Genomic DNA, 16,873 nt, shown 5'->3' with positions numbered 1-16,873 from the left:
CTGCAGCCTTTACAGATTGTCAAACTCATTAGCGCTGTTTCCAGTGTTTGCTAGAACGTAAGCAGAAGTGGAGATGAACAGCACACACACACACACACACACACACACACACACACACACACACCCCGCCCCAGGCTTTGCAGGCAGGACCATCAGCTACAAAATTAATGGTGATTTCTCAAGGGAGCTGATGACATTCTCTTTCAAGTTTCCGGGTTGCTGGACATTCACAGATGCTAAGTAGGGCTGTGACCCAGGCCTTTGAAGTTTCCAGCCCCACAGGTTGGAAAAGCAGTGTGATTTAGGATGGTCAGCAGGGGGGAAGAGCAGTTAAGTAGACCTCCCCCTCAGAGAGATAATGGCAACCCAGGGGCTTGGGCAGCTTGGTTCCTTTTGTGCCTGGTAGATCCAAGAGGGGGGTTTCCCAGGGGGCAGAAACGGACACAGTGATGGGATTGCTAATATGCCCTAGGATGAGAAGATGATTCTTTGCATAAAGATTAAAGCAATTGTCGATGATGAAAACAGCCATATCTGAGCATCAAAAGATCTCTTGGTGTCCCTAATGCATGATCTCGATAGTTATAAGAAGCAAAAGAATAATTTAAAACAATAAAGAGTGTGTGTGTGTGTGCCTGCCTGTGTGTAGAGGTGACAATGGGTAACTGAGGACTTATTGATGGAGTGAGCGTGTGTGTGTGTGTGTGTGTGTGTGTGTGTGTGTGTGTGTGTATGAAAGGCTAATCAGTTCTGAGCAATGATGAAAAGATTTTACTATGGACCTTTATGAAGGTTTCTACACTTGATCTGAGCTCAGAATTAAAAGAAAAAGATTAAAGCAATTATTTTGGTTTACAGTTTCTCAGAAAGAAGAGGGACTTTGAGGGGGCAGTCTTTTGAAAGGGGATGGGGGCAGAAACTTTGTTCATCAAGACTCAGCTATTTCCATTTGCACTTCCTTCCATAAGCACAGACCAAAAATCCTGAATCAGAACTCTGTCAACCGCTTCATGCCTTTCTCACTGCAGTGCAGGCTACCCGTGTCCAGATACTAAGGTTTATCATCACTCTGCCTGTTCAGAGTAACAGCAAATTCCTCAAAGCCACTGTCTCCCCAGAGGTATTCTGTGATCTCGTGAAAATGTACTTAGGTGGTTTCTGGATTAGCACTGTCCGGCGACATGTGGTGACTCTTAAATTTGAAAGTAATTGTTATTGGGGATCTTCCCAATGAAAAGAAAAAATTAAGCAGAGGTGAAATTTATAGAAGAGTCAATCCAACTTCACTTTCAAAGGCCCAGGCAGATAGAGGCCACCAGGGCTAGGACGCCTCCTTGTCTCCCTGGAAGTGAGTTACTGGACTCTGGGGGCCTTGTCTGAGTGGGAGATGTTCTGATGGGTAGACAGAAGCCCCAGCTCTGTTGGGAACCTCCAGGACACGGTTTCCTAGAGCCTGCTTCCCCTTTCGAAGGCCACAGAATGTCTTGGTTATGAAAACAGGTCCTACTTAGGAAAATTATAAAAAATAGTTTATAATAAATGGGATTTTAAAATTAAAGACTTGACTTAGGCTTGATTCTTATTTCCAGTTCAGAGCTTATAAATCTGTGACTTCAAAACACTGTAAGCTTCAGTTTTCTCAATTTTAAGATGATTATTCTTTTTAAAAAACAGTTTTTTATTGGAGTATAGTTGATTTACAATGTTGTAGTTCTACATAAGCCTATATCCACTCTTTTTTAGATTCTTTTCCCATATAGGTCATTACAGATTATTGAGTAGAGTGCCCTGTGCTATGAAGTAAACCCTTATTTACTTCATATTTTTCATATAATACTTCATATTATTTCATACCTTATGGAATAGTTATCCATTTCATATATAGCGGTGTTTATATGTCAGTCCCAGTCTCCTAATTTATTTCTGCCCTTCCACTCCCACTTTCTCCCCTATAACCGTAAGTTTGTTTTCTACATCTGTGATGTATTTCTTTTATTGTAAAAAAAAAAAAAAAAAAAAAGGATATTCTCTTACACTCATTTCTCCCTTGGTTTTTGTAAGAATTAACTGAGATAAACAAATAAACTGTTTCACCATAATAAGTGCTTATCCTGTAATGTGTTACTAAAAAATGTAAGCTATTGTATATGTGTTGCAGAAATATGATGTATATGGCACAGAGTAGGTCTTCAACAAATGCTTATTTCTATGTGTTTGTAAATAAGATAATGCTCATACTCTTTTAGAAAGATTGTTGTTGCTATTGTTTAGTTGCTAAGTCGTGTCCAACTCTCTTCCGACCCCATGGAATGTAGCCCACCAGGCTCCTTTGTTCATGGGATTTCCCAGGCAAGAATACTGAAGTGGGTTGCCATTTCCTTCTCCAGGGGATCTTCCTGACCCAGGGATTGAACCTGCATCTTCTGCATTGGACTGTGGGTTTTTTACCACTGAGCCACCAGGGAAGCCCTTTAGAAAGATACCAGGAGCCAAAATCCTCTCCCAGCCATCTTACCAATAAGTTTAAACATAAAGAAGGTCTGTTTGTCTGGGGGAGATATTTCTGTTTTCTAACTTATGAATGGATGAAATGATCCTTTCTACTTTTTCCCTTAGGGAGCCAGCATTGAACTTAATGTTATGCTTACTTACTCTGTTGTTTATACAGCCCTTTGAATAACTAATGAGTGCATTGCCTGGTGTCCAGTTGCGTCAGCACAGCAGAGCCTGGGGATCTTTCTGCCCTGTGAACACAGCCAGGGAGAGGCAAGTCTAGACCTCTGGTTGGCAGAGTTTTTCAGAGGCAGGGAGAAGAGCGTGCTGTCTCCTTGCTTTGTGGTTGCTGCTTGGGTCTCTCTGCATGGATAGGGGAGACACTAAGGGTAAAGGAATTGTCCCATTATTATGGTTTATTTTAAACAGCTTCAAGGGCTCTTCATTGTTTCTTTGTTTTGTTTGCTCCAATTGCTTCAAAGCTGGAGTGCCTTTCTTGGGAACAGAAGATGAGGTTAGCAGAGTCCTAAACAATTCAAGGGAGGATGGAGTTGGTGAGAGGACAAGGATGCTTTTTGAGAAACAGTGAAAAGAGAGAGGAGATAAAAAAATAATTAGTATTGTATTTATTATGGTAAGAGATATTATCTGACACTTGAATTCAAAGCCTTGGTAAAGAAAAAGATGGTTTGTATCTCTGGGAATAAATCATCTCACACTTTCTCAGAGTGAACAGTCACCTGGATGGGTTTCTTTAAAAAGCTGATTCACAGGACTTCCCTGGTGGTTCAGTGGTCAAGACTCCACACTCCCAGTGCAGGGGGCCTGGGTTCAATTCCTGGTCAGGGAACTAGGAACTCACATGCCACAGCCAAGACCTGGCACAGTCAAATATATATATATATGTATACACATATATGTACGTGTATATATATATATATATATATATATATATTTTAATTAAAAACACAGTTGATTCACAATACCCACCCCAAGGGGAACTACTCATTCTGTACACCTCTAGGAATATGCATTTTAACCTAGGACCCTGGAGGCCCAGAGCAAGGTGCCTTGAGAAGGCTCACTTAACACAACACAAAAGTTCACAGACAGCTGGTAACTTCATTGTGTGCGAGGATTACTTTGCTCTGGACTCCTCGCCCCCTGAGGTCTCTGGGGACTGGTTAAAGGAAGATTGCACCAAGGAGGATAAAAGAGGGGCAGAATCTTTTCATCCTTCCTGGAAAAATAGCTGTAAGCACTTTGGCAGATTGACCCGCTGGGTAGAGGCCTGGCGTATTGGGAAGGAGGAAATGGAATCAGTCCACTTAGTAAGTGACTCAGGACAGTGGCCGCAGAGTCCTTAACCTGCCCCCAGATGCAAACAGCCTTACAGAACGGGCTCTGACAGGCCCCGCACCTGGCCTCAGGAGTCAAGTGAGGTGCACACAGCACGGGTGCCCACAGGCAACGTGAGTTCAAAGATACAAGAGTAACTGGAAAGATTCACGGTTTACGAAAACAACAAAAGCCGAGGTGGTCTGAACTCACACTGAGGAAAGAGATACATCTCTATAGATATGAGGTCTATGAGGTCATATCTACAGAGAGATGGCTGGACCACAAGGGAAGGGCTATAGGATAAAATGTTCGGAAGACTCTGGGTTAAAATAAGTGGAATAGGACTTTGTTTTTTTATGGCAAGACTTCTCACTGTTCATTGCAGATTTGTGGGTTTGACCACTAGACCCCTTTGGCAAAGATCATCTTTCAAAATTAGTATCTCCTGGACTGGTTCTGGGAAATGCTGGACCACACAGCTCCAAGTATCTCCTCTGGCTCTTACAACCCACAGCCCACAGAGAAGTGAGACATGGGAAAGCCCACAAATGCCGCTGTGAGTGCAGCGAGAAGAGAGATGGCTGTCCAGAACCCTGCAGGCAGCTGGTGCACGAAATGAAACACTAAACGTTAAAAAATCCATACATACCGCTCACAAAATAATTGCCTCTCCAGACAGCATATCAGGTAGAAAAGAAAATCACTAGTGTGTGTCCTCAAGAATCAAAATGAAAACCTACTCAAGTGCATTGTAGTGTACACATTACAAAAAGAGATTACACTACCACAAGAGAAGAAAAGACCCCCGTTTAGCAAACGTCAAGTCTCACTGAAGGAAAAATAAATGCAGTGGCTCTTTGTGACATCCAAATTCTGATGTACTAGGCCTCAAGGAATCAGACACTGTCATGCCAGCAGCAATTGGACCCCACAGAGCAAGGCAGCCCCTTCTCAGAAGAGCACAAACTGCGCTACTTCACCCATAAAAGCAGGAACCTGGGGTGGGGGCTGGTGTCCAGGGAGGTCAGAGAAGGGAGACAAAACAGACACAGACAAGAATACCTTGTACTTTCATTTTTTCTTCTTCTTTTCCATTTTTCTTTCCTTTTTATAGGCAATGATTTGGTAAATTCAGAATCTTGGTCAATGAAATGTGATAAATAGGGATCATTGCTACTGCTAAGTCACTTCACTCATGTCCGACTCTGTGCGACCCCATAGATGGCAGCCCACCAGGCTCCGCCGTCCCTGGGACTCTCCAGGCAAGAACACCGGAGTGGCTTGCCATTTCCTTCTCCAATGCATGGAAGTGAAAAGTGAAAGTGAGGTCGCTCAGTTGTGTTCCACTCTTTGCGACCCCATAGACAGCAGCCTACCAGGCTCCTCCGTCCATGGCATTTTCCAGGCAAGAATATCGGAGTGGGGTGCCATTGCCTTCTCCATAGGGATCATTCAGTTCAGTTCAGTCGCTCAGTCATGTCCGACTCTTTGCGACCCCATGAATCACAGCACTCTAGGCCTCTGTCCATCACGAACTCCCGGAGTTTACTCAAACTCATGTCCATCGAGTCGATGATGCCATCCAGGCATCTCATCCTCTGTCGACCCCTTCTCCTCCTGCCCCCAATCCTTCCCAGCATCAGTCTTTTCCAGTGAGTCAACTCTTCACATGAGGTGGCCAAAGTATTGGAGCTCAGGGATCATTAGAGCAACGCTAAATTTTGCAAATTGAGTAAAGGTAAAATTAAGAGAAGACAGCTTTAAGGAAGGCAGGATTATAGCAACGTTAACTTCAATTTAGAGAAGAAAAGAAAAGTGTAGACCTCATTTTGCCAGGAAATGGGAGTATTAGCTCAGGCTTGAAACAGGCCAGTAACTTCATTTCTCTGCAACTCTGTTCTTTGCTTTACAGTATAATGTCTGCACATAGTGGGACTTCAACAACTTGGAGGTCTTAAATAGGGAAAGATATTTTTACTGTAAGGGAGAAAGGCTATTTCCTTTATTTACTTACTTTCTTTATTTATTAAAGGCTACTTTCTTTACTTATTACTTCAATTAATATAAATCTCAAAGAAGCAACTAGAATCATATTTAAAGCTGAAATGCTCCAGAAAGATCTGTTTAAGATAATACAGGAAAGGATGCTCATTATCACCACTCCTCTTTATCATTATTCTAGAAGTTATAGCCAATGCTATAAGACATGTGAGAGAAATAGCTTTTTTTAGAGAGAGAAAATGCCTATTGTCAGGAGATTACATAATTGTCTACCTAGAAATCCCAAAATAACCAACAAAAATAGCCAACAAAAAATAAATAGAATTATAACTAAAAAAATAGAACTTAGAAAGACATATATGTTAATGATTGTTATCCAAAATATACTAATGACTCTTAAAATTCAACAGTAAGAAAACAAACAATCTGATTTTAGAAATGGGCTAAAGGCTTTAACAAACACCCCACCAAAAATGAATTGCAGATAGCAAACAACCATATCTTATACCAACAAGGAAATGCAAATTAAAACAACAAGATAGCATTACACACCTATAAGAATGGCCCAAACTTGCAACATTGACAACACCAAGTGCTGAATGTGTAGTAACAGGAACTCATTCATTGCTGGAATGAAGAATGATGCAGCCACTTTGAAAGTCTGACAATTTTTTTTTTATAAAACTAAGCATATTCTCACCATATAATCTAGCAATCCCACACTTTGGTATTTATCCAAAGGAGTTGAAAAGCTGTGTTCACACAAAAGCCTAGGTAGGGAAGTTGTTTAGTTGCTAAGTCGTGTCCAACTCTTTTATGACCCCAAGGACTGTAGCCTGCCAGGCTCCTCTGTCCATGGGATTTTCCAGGCAAGAATATTGGACTGGGTTGCCATTTCCTTCTCCAGGGGATCTTCCCAACTCAGGAATTGAACCCTTGTCTCCTGCATTGGCAAGTGGATTCTTTACTAATTAATACCACTGAGACAGGAGGAAACTCACAAGGATGTTTGTAGTAGAGCTATTTATAATTGTCAAAATTTGGAGGCAATGAAGAGGTTCTTCAGTAAGTAAAGAATGAATAAACTGTGGTATATTCAGGAAACAGAATATTATTCAGCACTAAAAAGATATGAGCTATCAAGGCTTGAAGAGACATGGAGGAAACTTAAATGTATATTACAAAGAGAAGAAAGCCAACCTGAAAACTCTGAATGCTATATGATTACAACTACATGATATTCTGGAAAAGTTAAAACTATTAAAGCAATAAAAAGATCAGAGATTGTCACGGTTGTTGTCAGGGAGGGGTGAGGGAAGAAAGAACAGAAAAAGTACAGGGTGTTTTTAAGGCAGTGATACAATTCTATGTGATACTGTGGATACACATCACTATAAATTTATCCAAACCCATAAAACAGACAACACCAAGAATGATCTCTAATGCAAACTATGGATTTTGGCTGATCATACTGTGTCAGTGTAGGTTCATTTGTAACAAATACAGCACACTGGGGTGGGATATTGACAATAGGGGTGGCTGTGCATGTGTTAGAGCAGGGAGAATTTAAGATCTTCTTGACTTTCTGTTCAATATTGCTGTGAGCCTGAAACTGCTCTAAAAAATAAGCTCTATATTTTAAAAAGAACTCAATAGCTTGTGAGATGTACCTAAATAAATGGGAACCTTCTTATGAATGGCAATATCTAGTAGGAAGAAAAATTCACTGTATCTGTGTATTCAACAATTTGAGGGTTGAAAAGAATTGCTGGAGGCTTTCAAAAAGCAAAATTTCAGTTTGCTATGCACTGAGAACTATTTACATAGTATTTATATTGTGTTTGTAACTATTTATATAGCTTTTACATTGTATTAGGTATTTAAGTAGTCTAGAGATCATTTTGGAGAAGGAAATGGCAACCCACTCCAGTACTCTTGCCTGGAAAATCCCATGGACAGAGGAGCCAGATAGGCCATGGGGTCGCGAAGAGTCAGACAGGACTGAGCGACTTCACTTTCACTTTTCACTTTCATGCATTGGAGAAGGAAATGGCAACCCACTCCAGTGTTCTTGCCTGGAGAATCCCAGGGACAGAGGAGCTGTCTTGTGGGGTCGCACAGAGTCGGACACGACTAAAGCGACTTAGCAGCAGCAGCAACAGAGATCATTTAACTTATTGAAGAGGATGTGCACAGGTTATATGTAAATACTATGTCATTTTATATATGGTACTTGAGCATTGTCAGACTTGGTATCCACAGAGGTCTTGGAACTGTATGTATATACAACCTTGTAGATTATGTATATATGTACAAATATGCCTTATGTATATCCAGGAATAAACTTAGCATGAAAGTGTAAGAATCCATTCAAGGAAAAAAGAAAACTATAAAAGATATCTAACAATAAATAACTGAAGAGGCTTGGAGAAACCTACCGTGCTCCTGGATGGAAAACCTCTTCACTATTGTAAATATAATGCTTTTACCCCAAATTGGCTATAGGTTCAATGAGAGGCCAGTGAGCTTCCATTTTTCTTTTTAATATAATGACAAAGTGATTCTAAAGATAATCTGAAAAAGTAAATAGGTGGAAGACCTAATAATTTCTTTTAAAGATGAGTAATGATAAAGGCCTTAAAACATATTATAAACAAAGTAAAATATAAATATATCTAAATAAAGGAGACAGTTCAGTCACAACTTAACGTGAAAACAGTGACACAATAAATTAGTGGAAAAGGAAGAATCATTTAATAAATAGTGCTGAGAACATGGTCAGCATCTTAAGAATAAACAAATGAAATTCAATCCTTACCTAATGTAGTCTAAAAACTAAAGTAACAAGTTGAAGATTTTAAAAATAAAAATGAAAAATGTCTGCTTTCTTGGTCTGCATTAGGAGAAACTGCAAGGGTTTACAAATTTAAAGATCAATATTTCTAGAATCAGAAAATGTTAAACATATAATTTTTGAAAATGAGAATGTTACAAATTAAGCATATAGATGAGAACTAACATTATAGTCAGAGTCAATTTTTGCCTTAAGTTCTGTTATAATTAACCAAGAAAAAATTGAAATAAAGACACTAAACATTCAGGAAAGGAAATTAGAACAAAATTAAGAAAAAAACTAATATGAGAAAATAGTGAAAAGAAAATAATAAAACAAATACACATATTAATAAATTAAAGGCAGCTTTTGACAAATAAATGCTTCTTTAAGAAGCAATTAACAAAACAGATAACACTAGACTGCTTGCATCATGAGGGTAGGAATCCTGCCCATTTCATTGACCCTGGGATCCTCAACACATAAAACATTACCTACAATTTAGTAAGTCAACAAAAGCCACCTGTGAAAGGATAAAAATAGATATACAACTTGAAAGTGTAGTGAAAAGATGACAGAAAACATAATCACATAAAATTAAGAAAAACATGGAGGTAGCATGATAGGGAAGTTAAAAATTTAAATATTTCCATAAATTTAAAAACCTCTATGAAATAGAAAACAGTGTTTATCAAAATGAAGCCAACAAGAAAAAAAAATCCTAAAGTAAAATCGATGAGAAACTTGTTTAAAATATCTCCAAATAATAATCTAGGGCCAGCCAATTCAGTCTGTGACTATTACTTTAAAATCAGAAAAACCTACAATATTCATGTAGTGTAAACTGTTCCAAAATTTAGTTTTTAAAAGTGTGTGTGGAGGCAGGAAGGAAGGGAAGGACAATTCAAGCTATAAACTGAAGAAGAACATATTTATAATATTATAAATATTCACTGTCTCACATCTCATGCTTAAAATATTTTGACTATCATTTTATATGTCAAGAAATGCCTTAAAGAATGATGAGTGAAGTAACAGATTTGGAAAAATACTGGTCATGCCAATAGATAATTAGAGAAAGGAAAGTATATTCCTGACCCTGTATGTTCTCTCACTAAGCAAATATATGCAACAAAAGAAGAGATGCAAATAGATTATAAACATTGTTTAAATATCAGCATCATTAGGGGCTTAAAAATATTAAACAAGATCAAATTGCAAACATGAAAAAAAAAGAAAAGATAATACCCAGTTTTGACCAGGGTTGTAGGAAATAGTACTCACATATAAGGCTAGTTGGAGATAAATTTGAAGAACTTCTGTAGAGGGTGATTTGGCAATATGCATCAAAAGTCTTAAAAAATATTCAAATCTATCAACTTCTAAATCCCACTTTCTAGAATAATACTTTTTATCCAATATGTAACACCTCTTCTTGGGATAACCAGAGTATACCCAGGTTGCAATAAAGATGTTCATTTTAGCATTGTTTATACTCACAAATATGGAACCATGTCTGATATTTTGTTGATATAAATGCTTCAAAGTGTTTTCAATTTCATTTTCTCATTTAATTCTCAGAAAATCTCTTGGTGGTAAGATTATAATGCCCATTACAAAGCTTCAAAAATAATAAAGATCTCAGGAAAGTTATGGAACCTACTTAAAACCCTTGGGCTAATTGAGCTTGAGCTTGGACTGAGCCTAGGTCTCCGGAGGTCTGGTCCACATGGTCTCTACCACGTTAGGATACTAGAGATGGATTTTAGAAATTACATGGTTCATGCAAGCCCCGAGGTTGGATCAGTAACTTAGTCTGGTTAGCAAATGACTGAGCATAACCGCCTTCTTCTTGTAACAATAATCTTAAGACTGTATCAAATGTTGGTCTGTAACTCTCAGAACAGAGCAGAGAATGGTTTTGAGGACAAAGCCACAGGGAAAAGATTTGGGGGAAGCTAAGAAATACTCCAGAAGTTTGTTTCAGCAAATACCCAGCTTCCCCTACAAAAATATTTTTATTTTAAAATAAAGTAGTAGCATCACTCCTTTAAATTATTAATACCCGTGCATGTGTGCTAAGTCATTTCAATCATATCCAACTCTGCAACTCTATGGACTATAGCCCACCAGGCTGCTCTGTCCATGGGATTTCCCAGGGGAGAGTACTGGTGTGGGTTGTCATTTCTTTCTCCAGGGGATTTTCCCGATTCAAGGAGTAAAACTGCGTCTCCTGCCTCTCCTGAATTGGCAGGTGGATTCTTTACCACTGAGCCATCTAGGAAGCCCTTTAAACTATCCAATAGACTTTAAATATCAGAATGAATTAACATACACTATCATCCATTAAAACACAACCAGCAACAAAAAGTTCTTTAGCCATTGAAAATTTTGCATGCTTCCCTTTCTCTTTGAATTCACATTTCCATTCCTATAGAATTGAATCTGATGTGAAACATTTTATGTTTGAAAGTAGTCCATTGATTATATGTCTCTGAATCAAAAACGAATGTGCCCATGAGCAGGAGCTAACATATGTTTTTAATATCCCATGTCCATATGCATTGAGATACTAAAAATTACCTCTGGATCACATTACCATTACAATTATTAGTAGCAAAGAACTGACCAAAATACAAGTAGATTCCATATTTTAATGGATAAATATTAAACATAAAGGGGAAATGTTATCAGAAATTTATCTCTTCATGAGATGAATGATGCTATCTCAATTTTCAATTGTTTCATGAGTAGGATTATTCTTCTTCTAGAGTGAGTGAGAATTCAAAGTGAAACTACTTCTATGTTTTTCATTTTTATAACTACCAGCACTAAGGATTTTTCTCTTGCATGCAGAAGTTGATTTTTTTAATTTTTAAATTTAACTTTTTTTATCAGTCAGTGTCACTCAATTCTTTGAATTTTCTGAGTTATGTGCCAAAAACATGTGCTGCTTTTTCATCAAGAAAGAAAATAATTTTAATGATCATCAACTGTTGACTTTTTGGAAAGCAAACATAGAAATTGCCACCTGGTGTGTGAAAGGATTTTTATCTAGTCATTAAAGCCTTTCAACGTTTTCCAGACCATCACTGACATTAAATGGAGAAGGAAGTGGCAACTCACTCCAGTATTTTTGACTGGAAAATCCTGTGGACCGAGGAGCCTGGTGGGCTACATTTCATGGGGTCACGAAGAGTCAGATATGACTTGGCAACAACAACCAACATGAAAATGTCTTTTCGCAAAGAGTCCTGTGGGTGAGTAGGAGGCAGTTCCTTTATGAAATGTACCAAACAGATAGTGGGAGAGGGGAACCCCAGCTTCATCACCTGCTGAGGACACTGAGACTCTCCAGATGACTCAATTCCTCCTGCCTGGTCCCCACTGGAAACTCTTCTCATTTCTGGGGCTTTGTGGTCCCCAGGCTGAAGACCTCTGGTCAATAGAGCTACTGACCACCTGAATCAGGAACCTTAGTCAAAAAGAATAGTCAAAGAGGCTCCAGGCTAGGATGGCAGACTGACCATCAGAGTCTAGTTTTGTTCTCTCCTAACAGCACCCAGTCTCATTTTGCTAAATCAGTGAAAGACTGGGCAGGAATTAGAGGAGGGAGATGGAGACAGGGCCCCAGGTGAGCAGGAGCAAAGATGACAACACGACCGCAACAGCTTTGGGAGAACTGGAAAGAAGATGGGTGCAGGGATGGCTGAAGAGCTTAAAAAGTTGACTTCACTTTCAGGAGAGAAGCTGAGAACCAATCTGACTCTGAAAGGCCCTGGGAAGAGTCAGCTCTAGGTACCTGTGGAGCTGGGGGTAAACCCAGGACAGCTTGTGTACGCTGACGGAGGACAGTACTTTCAGACTGGAACCCTGTGACTCTGGAGACCGACCGGGTGAGGTCAGTGTCCTGGAGTCACTGATGGATGGTCTGTCTTTTACCTATGGACAGAACTCCTGGGTCAGCCTGACCCATCTGGGCTTGTCTTCCCTGTGTGTTGATGAGGTTTCTATTCTCCCCTCAATATACTGGCCCCTGGTCCACCTGAGATCTCTAATTTTACCTTACAAAAGTGTTCACACTTGGCCTCCTTGACAGCTGGAGGTGAGCCAGCAAGCTCAGAAGCTTAGAAAGTGTGACTAGCTCCCTGACCTTGTTCCTACTGGGGTCCCCAGCCCACCCCTCCCATCTGCCTGATGCCCCAGCGAGGGTGGTCCCTGAGGCTCCCAGAACCCACTCAAGATCTTGCTTATGGCTCCCCCAGAAGGGGCTCTTGTAAACTCCCAGGAAAGCAGAAGCCAGGCTCTACAATAGAGATGGTTCCACTTACTCTCCTGGGAGCTTTCATTTCCAAGCAGGGTTACAATCTTTTCTTTATGTCATAAGCACTAAATTTGTGCTTATTACCCTGTTTCTCTAAACGAAACAACACGTTGCTCAGAAATATATATATAGGTGGTAAAACAATAAAGAAAGCAAGGATGTGTTTAGCCTGAAAGTACGGGAAGGAAGTTCTTGGTGAGAGGCACCAGGCAGCCCTTGCAGGACTGCTAATGCCTTACTTTTTATCGGGAAGGTGGATGAGCGGATGTTTGTTTTATTACTGGCTTTCAATGTGTGTATTTATTTCATAAACACGCGTGCGCGCGCGCGCACACACACACACACACACACACACTCTCTCTCTCTCTCTCTCTCTGTTGAGAGCTTAGCCAGTGCTATTAATTCCCCAGGGAGGACCAATTCAGAATCCCTGCGTAATTGAGGTTCTGACCTGAACATTTAAGGAGCAGCTCAGGGCTTTGGTGACCCTCTTATGATGTCACTCTGGGTGTCCTGTTGCAGGGACTACCCAGTTTCCTTGGTAAGTCTCTGGGTGATTTCACCGCAGCTCCAGAAGCATTGCTGGAGAAGAGCTTCTCTTCTTGGGAATCTGCCCTCCACTACCCCTCCTTGTCCACCAGTGACATTTTCCTCCATGTTTCCTTCAAAGCATCCCGCCTTTCTTCCTTTTGAAGAAATAGGGCAACCAAACTGCCATCAGTCTGGAGGAACCTGTGCAAGCTCCTTGCCTCTCCAACCACCTGGGTTTGAGGCCTTAGAAGCCCTGACTTAGGGAGTCAGTGATGCAAGTGTTCTCATTACTGGAAGTGCTGCCTCCCTGCAGAGGAGAGCAACTTGGGGACCAGTTATGGTTAGTGAACTTCGGGCACTGGTGTTGGACTGCAGATGGCATACCCTGGCTCTGTGGCCATGCTGGGCTTGATTCTCTCCCCTCTGCTTGTTCGCTTGTCTTTACAGAAGATGCTGAGATGCAGCCCAGTAACCCGCCTCCAAACACTGGTCCTTCCGGCCCCACTTAGTTCTCAGGTTTCCAAGCCACTGTCGCGTGCTGCTGAAAGCCAGGGTGAGGGTGTGCCCCTCTTGGCCACGGCAAAGTGGCTTCCAGGAGACATCTCATATAATGACACTGAACGGACGCAGTGCTGGTGGTTCTGAGATTGGGTGGAGCAAGCCTTTGTCATTAAAGGCTCATTTTGGATTCTCCCCCTCTGTTAACACCCCAGGGTTTACAGCACATAAGCTTTTATGAGGAACGCTGCTCTCCAATCATATTTTCCTCCTTCTCACCCTTTATGCTGGTGTTCCTTGAAGACATTGCTTACATGCACTGTGTTTGGCATACAGTTTGTGCTCTCCAATTTTTCATTAACCTGATAAATAAGTGAATGAGCTTGGAACCCAGCAGGGAGCATGTTTTCTCAGCCAAAGCCGTTGATGGCAAATTCCTCCCTCACCTCCACATTGCTAGAGCATAAGCAGGACAGGAACACGCAGAACACAGAGGCCACTGATGCGGAGATGCTGATCCAGGGCCCGAAATCCAGCACTCCCAGCCCAGGACGCTCACCCCACACAGCAGGGAGTAACCTGTTTTGGTGGATGACGGGTGCAGCTTGGTGCAGTGGTGAAGGAGAGGAGAGGGAACAGGAGGTCCTGAGTGTCCTGGAGGAATGTCACACGGGGAGGGGATTCCCTGGAGTAAACCTGCAGCTAAAGACCATCTAGTCAGGGCTATGGTTTTGCCAGTGGTCACGTATGGATGAGAGAGCTGGACTGTGAAGAAAGCTGAGTGCCGAAGAATTGATGCTTTTGAACTGTGGTGTTAGAGAAGGCTTTTGAGAGTCCCTTGGTCTGCGAGGAGATCCAGCCAGTCCATCCTAAAGGAAATCTGTCCTGAAGACACGTTATTCTTTGGAAGGACTGATGTTGAAGCTGAAATGCCAATCCTTTGGCCACCTGATGTGAAGAACTGACTTGTTGGAAAAGACCCTGATGCTGGGAAAGATTGAAGGAGGGAGGAGAAGGGGATGACAGAGGATGAGATGGTTGGATAGCATCACCAACTCAATGGACATGAGTTTGAGTAAACTCCGGGAGTTGGTGATGGACAGGGAGGCCTGGCGTGCTGCAGTCCATGGGGTCTCAAAGAGTCGGACACGACTGAGTGACTGAACTGAACTGAACTGAAAGACGAGCTCCCTCACTTCATCATGTGAATGCAGGGTTGTCCCACTCTGACGTCACACCTCTTGAGCAAGTAATTCGAAGAGGACGCGGATGTGGCTTCAGAGACCCCAGGCCACATGCAGGCTCTGTTGGCTGCTCTGCTCCGGGAGCCAGGGCCAGCCCTGGACCCATCCGAGTCCTTGAAACTGCATCCCCCAAGTGGGGATGATGATGCCTGAATCAATGGGGTGACCGAAGGCAAAATGAGTGTACATTTAAAGTAATTGGCACTTGACCTTTTGAAATTAAAAATTGTTTTTGAAGTTAGAGCCAATGAGACTGGCCAGAAGATTAGATTTGGGGGACAAGGGGAAGAGGCAAAGGCTGTTAGTGGCCTTGACCGTGAGTACAAAGGTACCCAGCTGCTGCTGCTGCTGCTGCTAAGTCACTTCAGTCGTGTCCAACTCTGTGCGACCCCATAGACAGCAGCCCACCAGGCTCCCCCGTCCCTGGGATTCTCCAGGCAAGAACACTGGAGTGGGTTGCCATTTCCTTCTCCAGTGCATGAAAGTGAAAAGTGAAAGTGAAGTCGCTCAGTCGCATCCAACTCTTTGAGACCCCATGGACTGTAGCCTACCAGGCTCCTCGGTCCATGGGGGAACTGTTAAATGAACTAGAGAGCTGGAGGTGGGCAGATTTAGGGGGCCTGTGACTGCACAGACTTCTACCTCCTCCAGACCTCGCTGCCCAGAGCCCTTGTCCATTTGTTTTCCCGAGACAGTCTGTTCCTGTTTGCACAGCTCCTTGTGTCTCTGCAGTTCTCCTCTCCATCCAGCATAAGCAGGACTCTGCTCTGGCTGTGGAATGTTCTGGAAATCATCTCATCTTCAGCCCTCTCCGTGGAGTCCATTGAGGCTTCCCTGAGACTCAAAGCCCCAGCTTTGGCCCCGCCACCCTCATTCCCTTCCACTATGTTGACCCCAAAAGGGGTCCCCACAGACCTCCACTGGTGGGGTCTCCACTCATGCAGCTTCTGGCTTCTGGAACAGATGGGTGGGGCTTGGATAAGCAGACCCCAAAGCTACAAAAACATCCCATAGGAGGCCTAGTATAATTCCAGGTTCAGAGAGAATTGATGAAGCCCACAGCAAAGCCTGCCAAGGGGTCTGGCCCATCAGGCTGGTGGCTCAGCAAACCGGCTACCACATCCTTCAGAAAGGAATGACTTATCAGGTTGCTGGGGAGGATGGAGCCCCTGACACTGTTGTCTTGATCCACAGTGAGCTGGAGGCCGTCGTCCTGACCTTCTCTTGAGTGCTAACCTCTGAATCTGTCACAAACCAGCTGTGTAAGATAAAATGACAAAGCAAAAAAAAAAAAAAAAATACAAACACAAAATGAAGAACTTGTCCAAGCTTTAAAATAAAAAACAGATGCTGATCATCAATGAACACCTACTTTTATTGATTAACATTTAACTTCTTGCTGAGATATAGGAGGAAATAGCCCAGTCTTACGATCAACATGCAATTTATCCCACGGAGGGCTTCTTTCCTAGAAACATGACTAATAGGTGATTTGGGTGTGATCCCTGCTTTCCAGACCACATGACCAGGGGAAAACCAGGGTCAGGATAGCGGTCATAGGCAGTCTTCCTAGGGCGCTGCTGACACTTGCTGTTCTGGGAATATCAT

General features: G+C 41.9%; 1 non-coding gene and 1 pseudogene across 1 annotated transcript; both read left to right on the top strand.

Moving 5' to 3' along the window:
* Window positions 1-510: 510 nt before the first annotated feature.
* Window positions 511-590, top strand: LOC133041858 (small nucleolar RNA U2-19). The gene has a single exon (XR_009689414.1). It is a non-coding gene; the product is annotated as a small nucleolar RNA U2-19 (small nucleolar RNA).
* A 162-nt stretch (window positions 591-752) lies between these two features.
* Window positions 753-816, top strand: LOC133041856 (small nucleolar RNA U2-30; annotated as a pseudogene).
* Window positions 817-16,873: the final 16,057 nt, after the last annotated feature.

The sequence above is a fragment of the Dama dama genome, chromosome 20 (genome assembly GCF_033118175.1).
Source record: "Dama dama isolate Ldn47 chromosome 20, ASM3311817v1, whole genome shotgun sequence".
NCBI classification, from domain to species: domain Eukaryota; kingdom Metazoa; phylum Chordata; class Mammalia; order Artiodactyla; family Cervidae; genus Dama; species Dama dama.
Note: the sequence above shows the minus strand (reverse complement) of the source record. Positions and strands in the feature narration are given on the sequence as shown.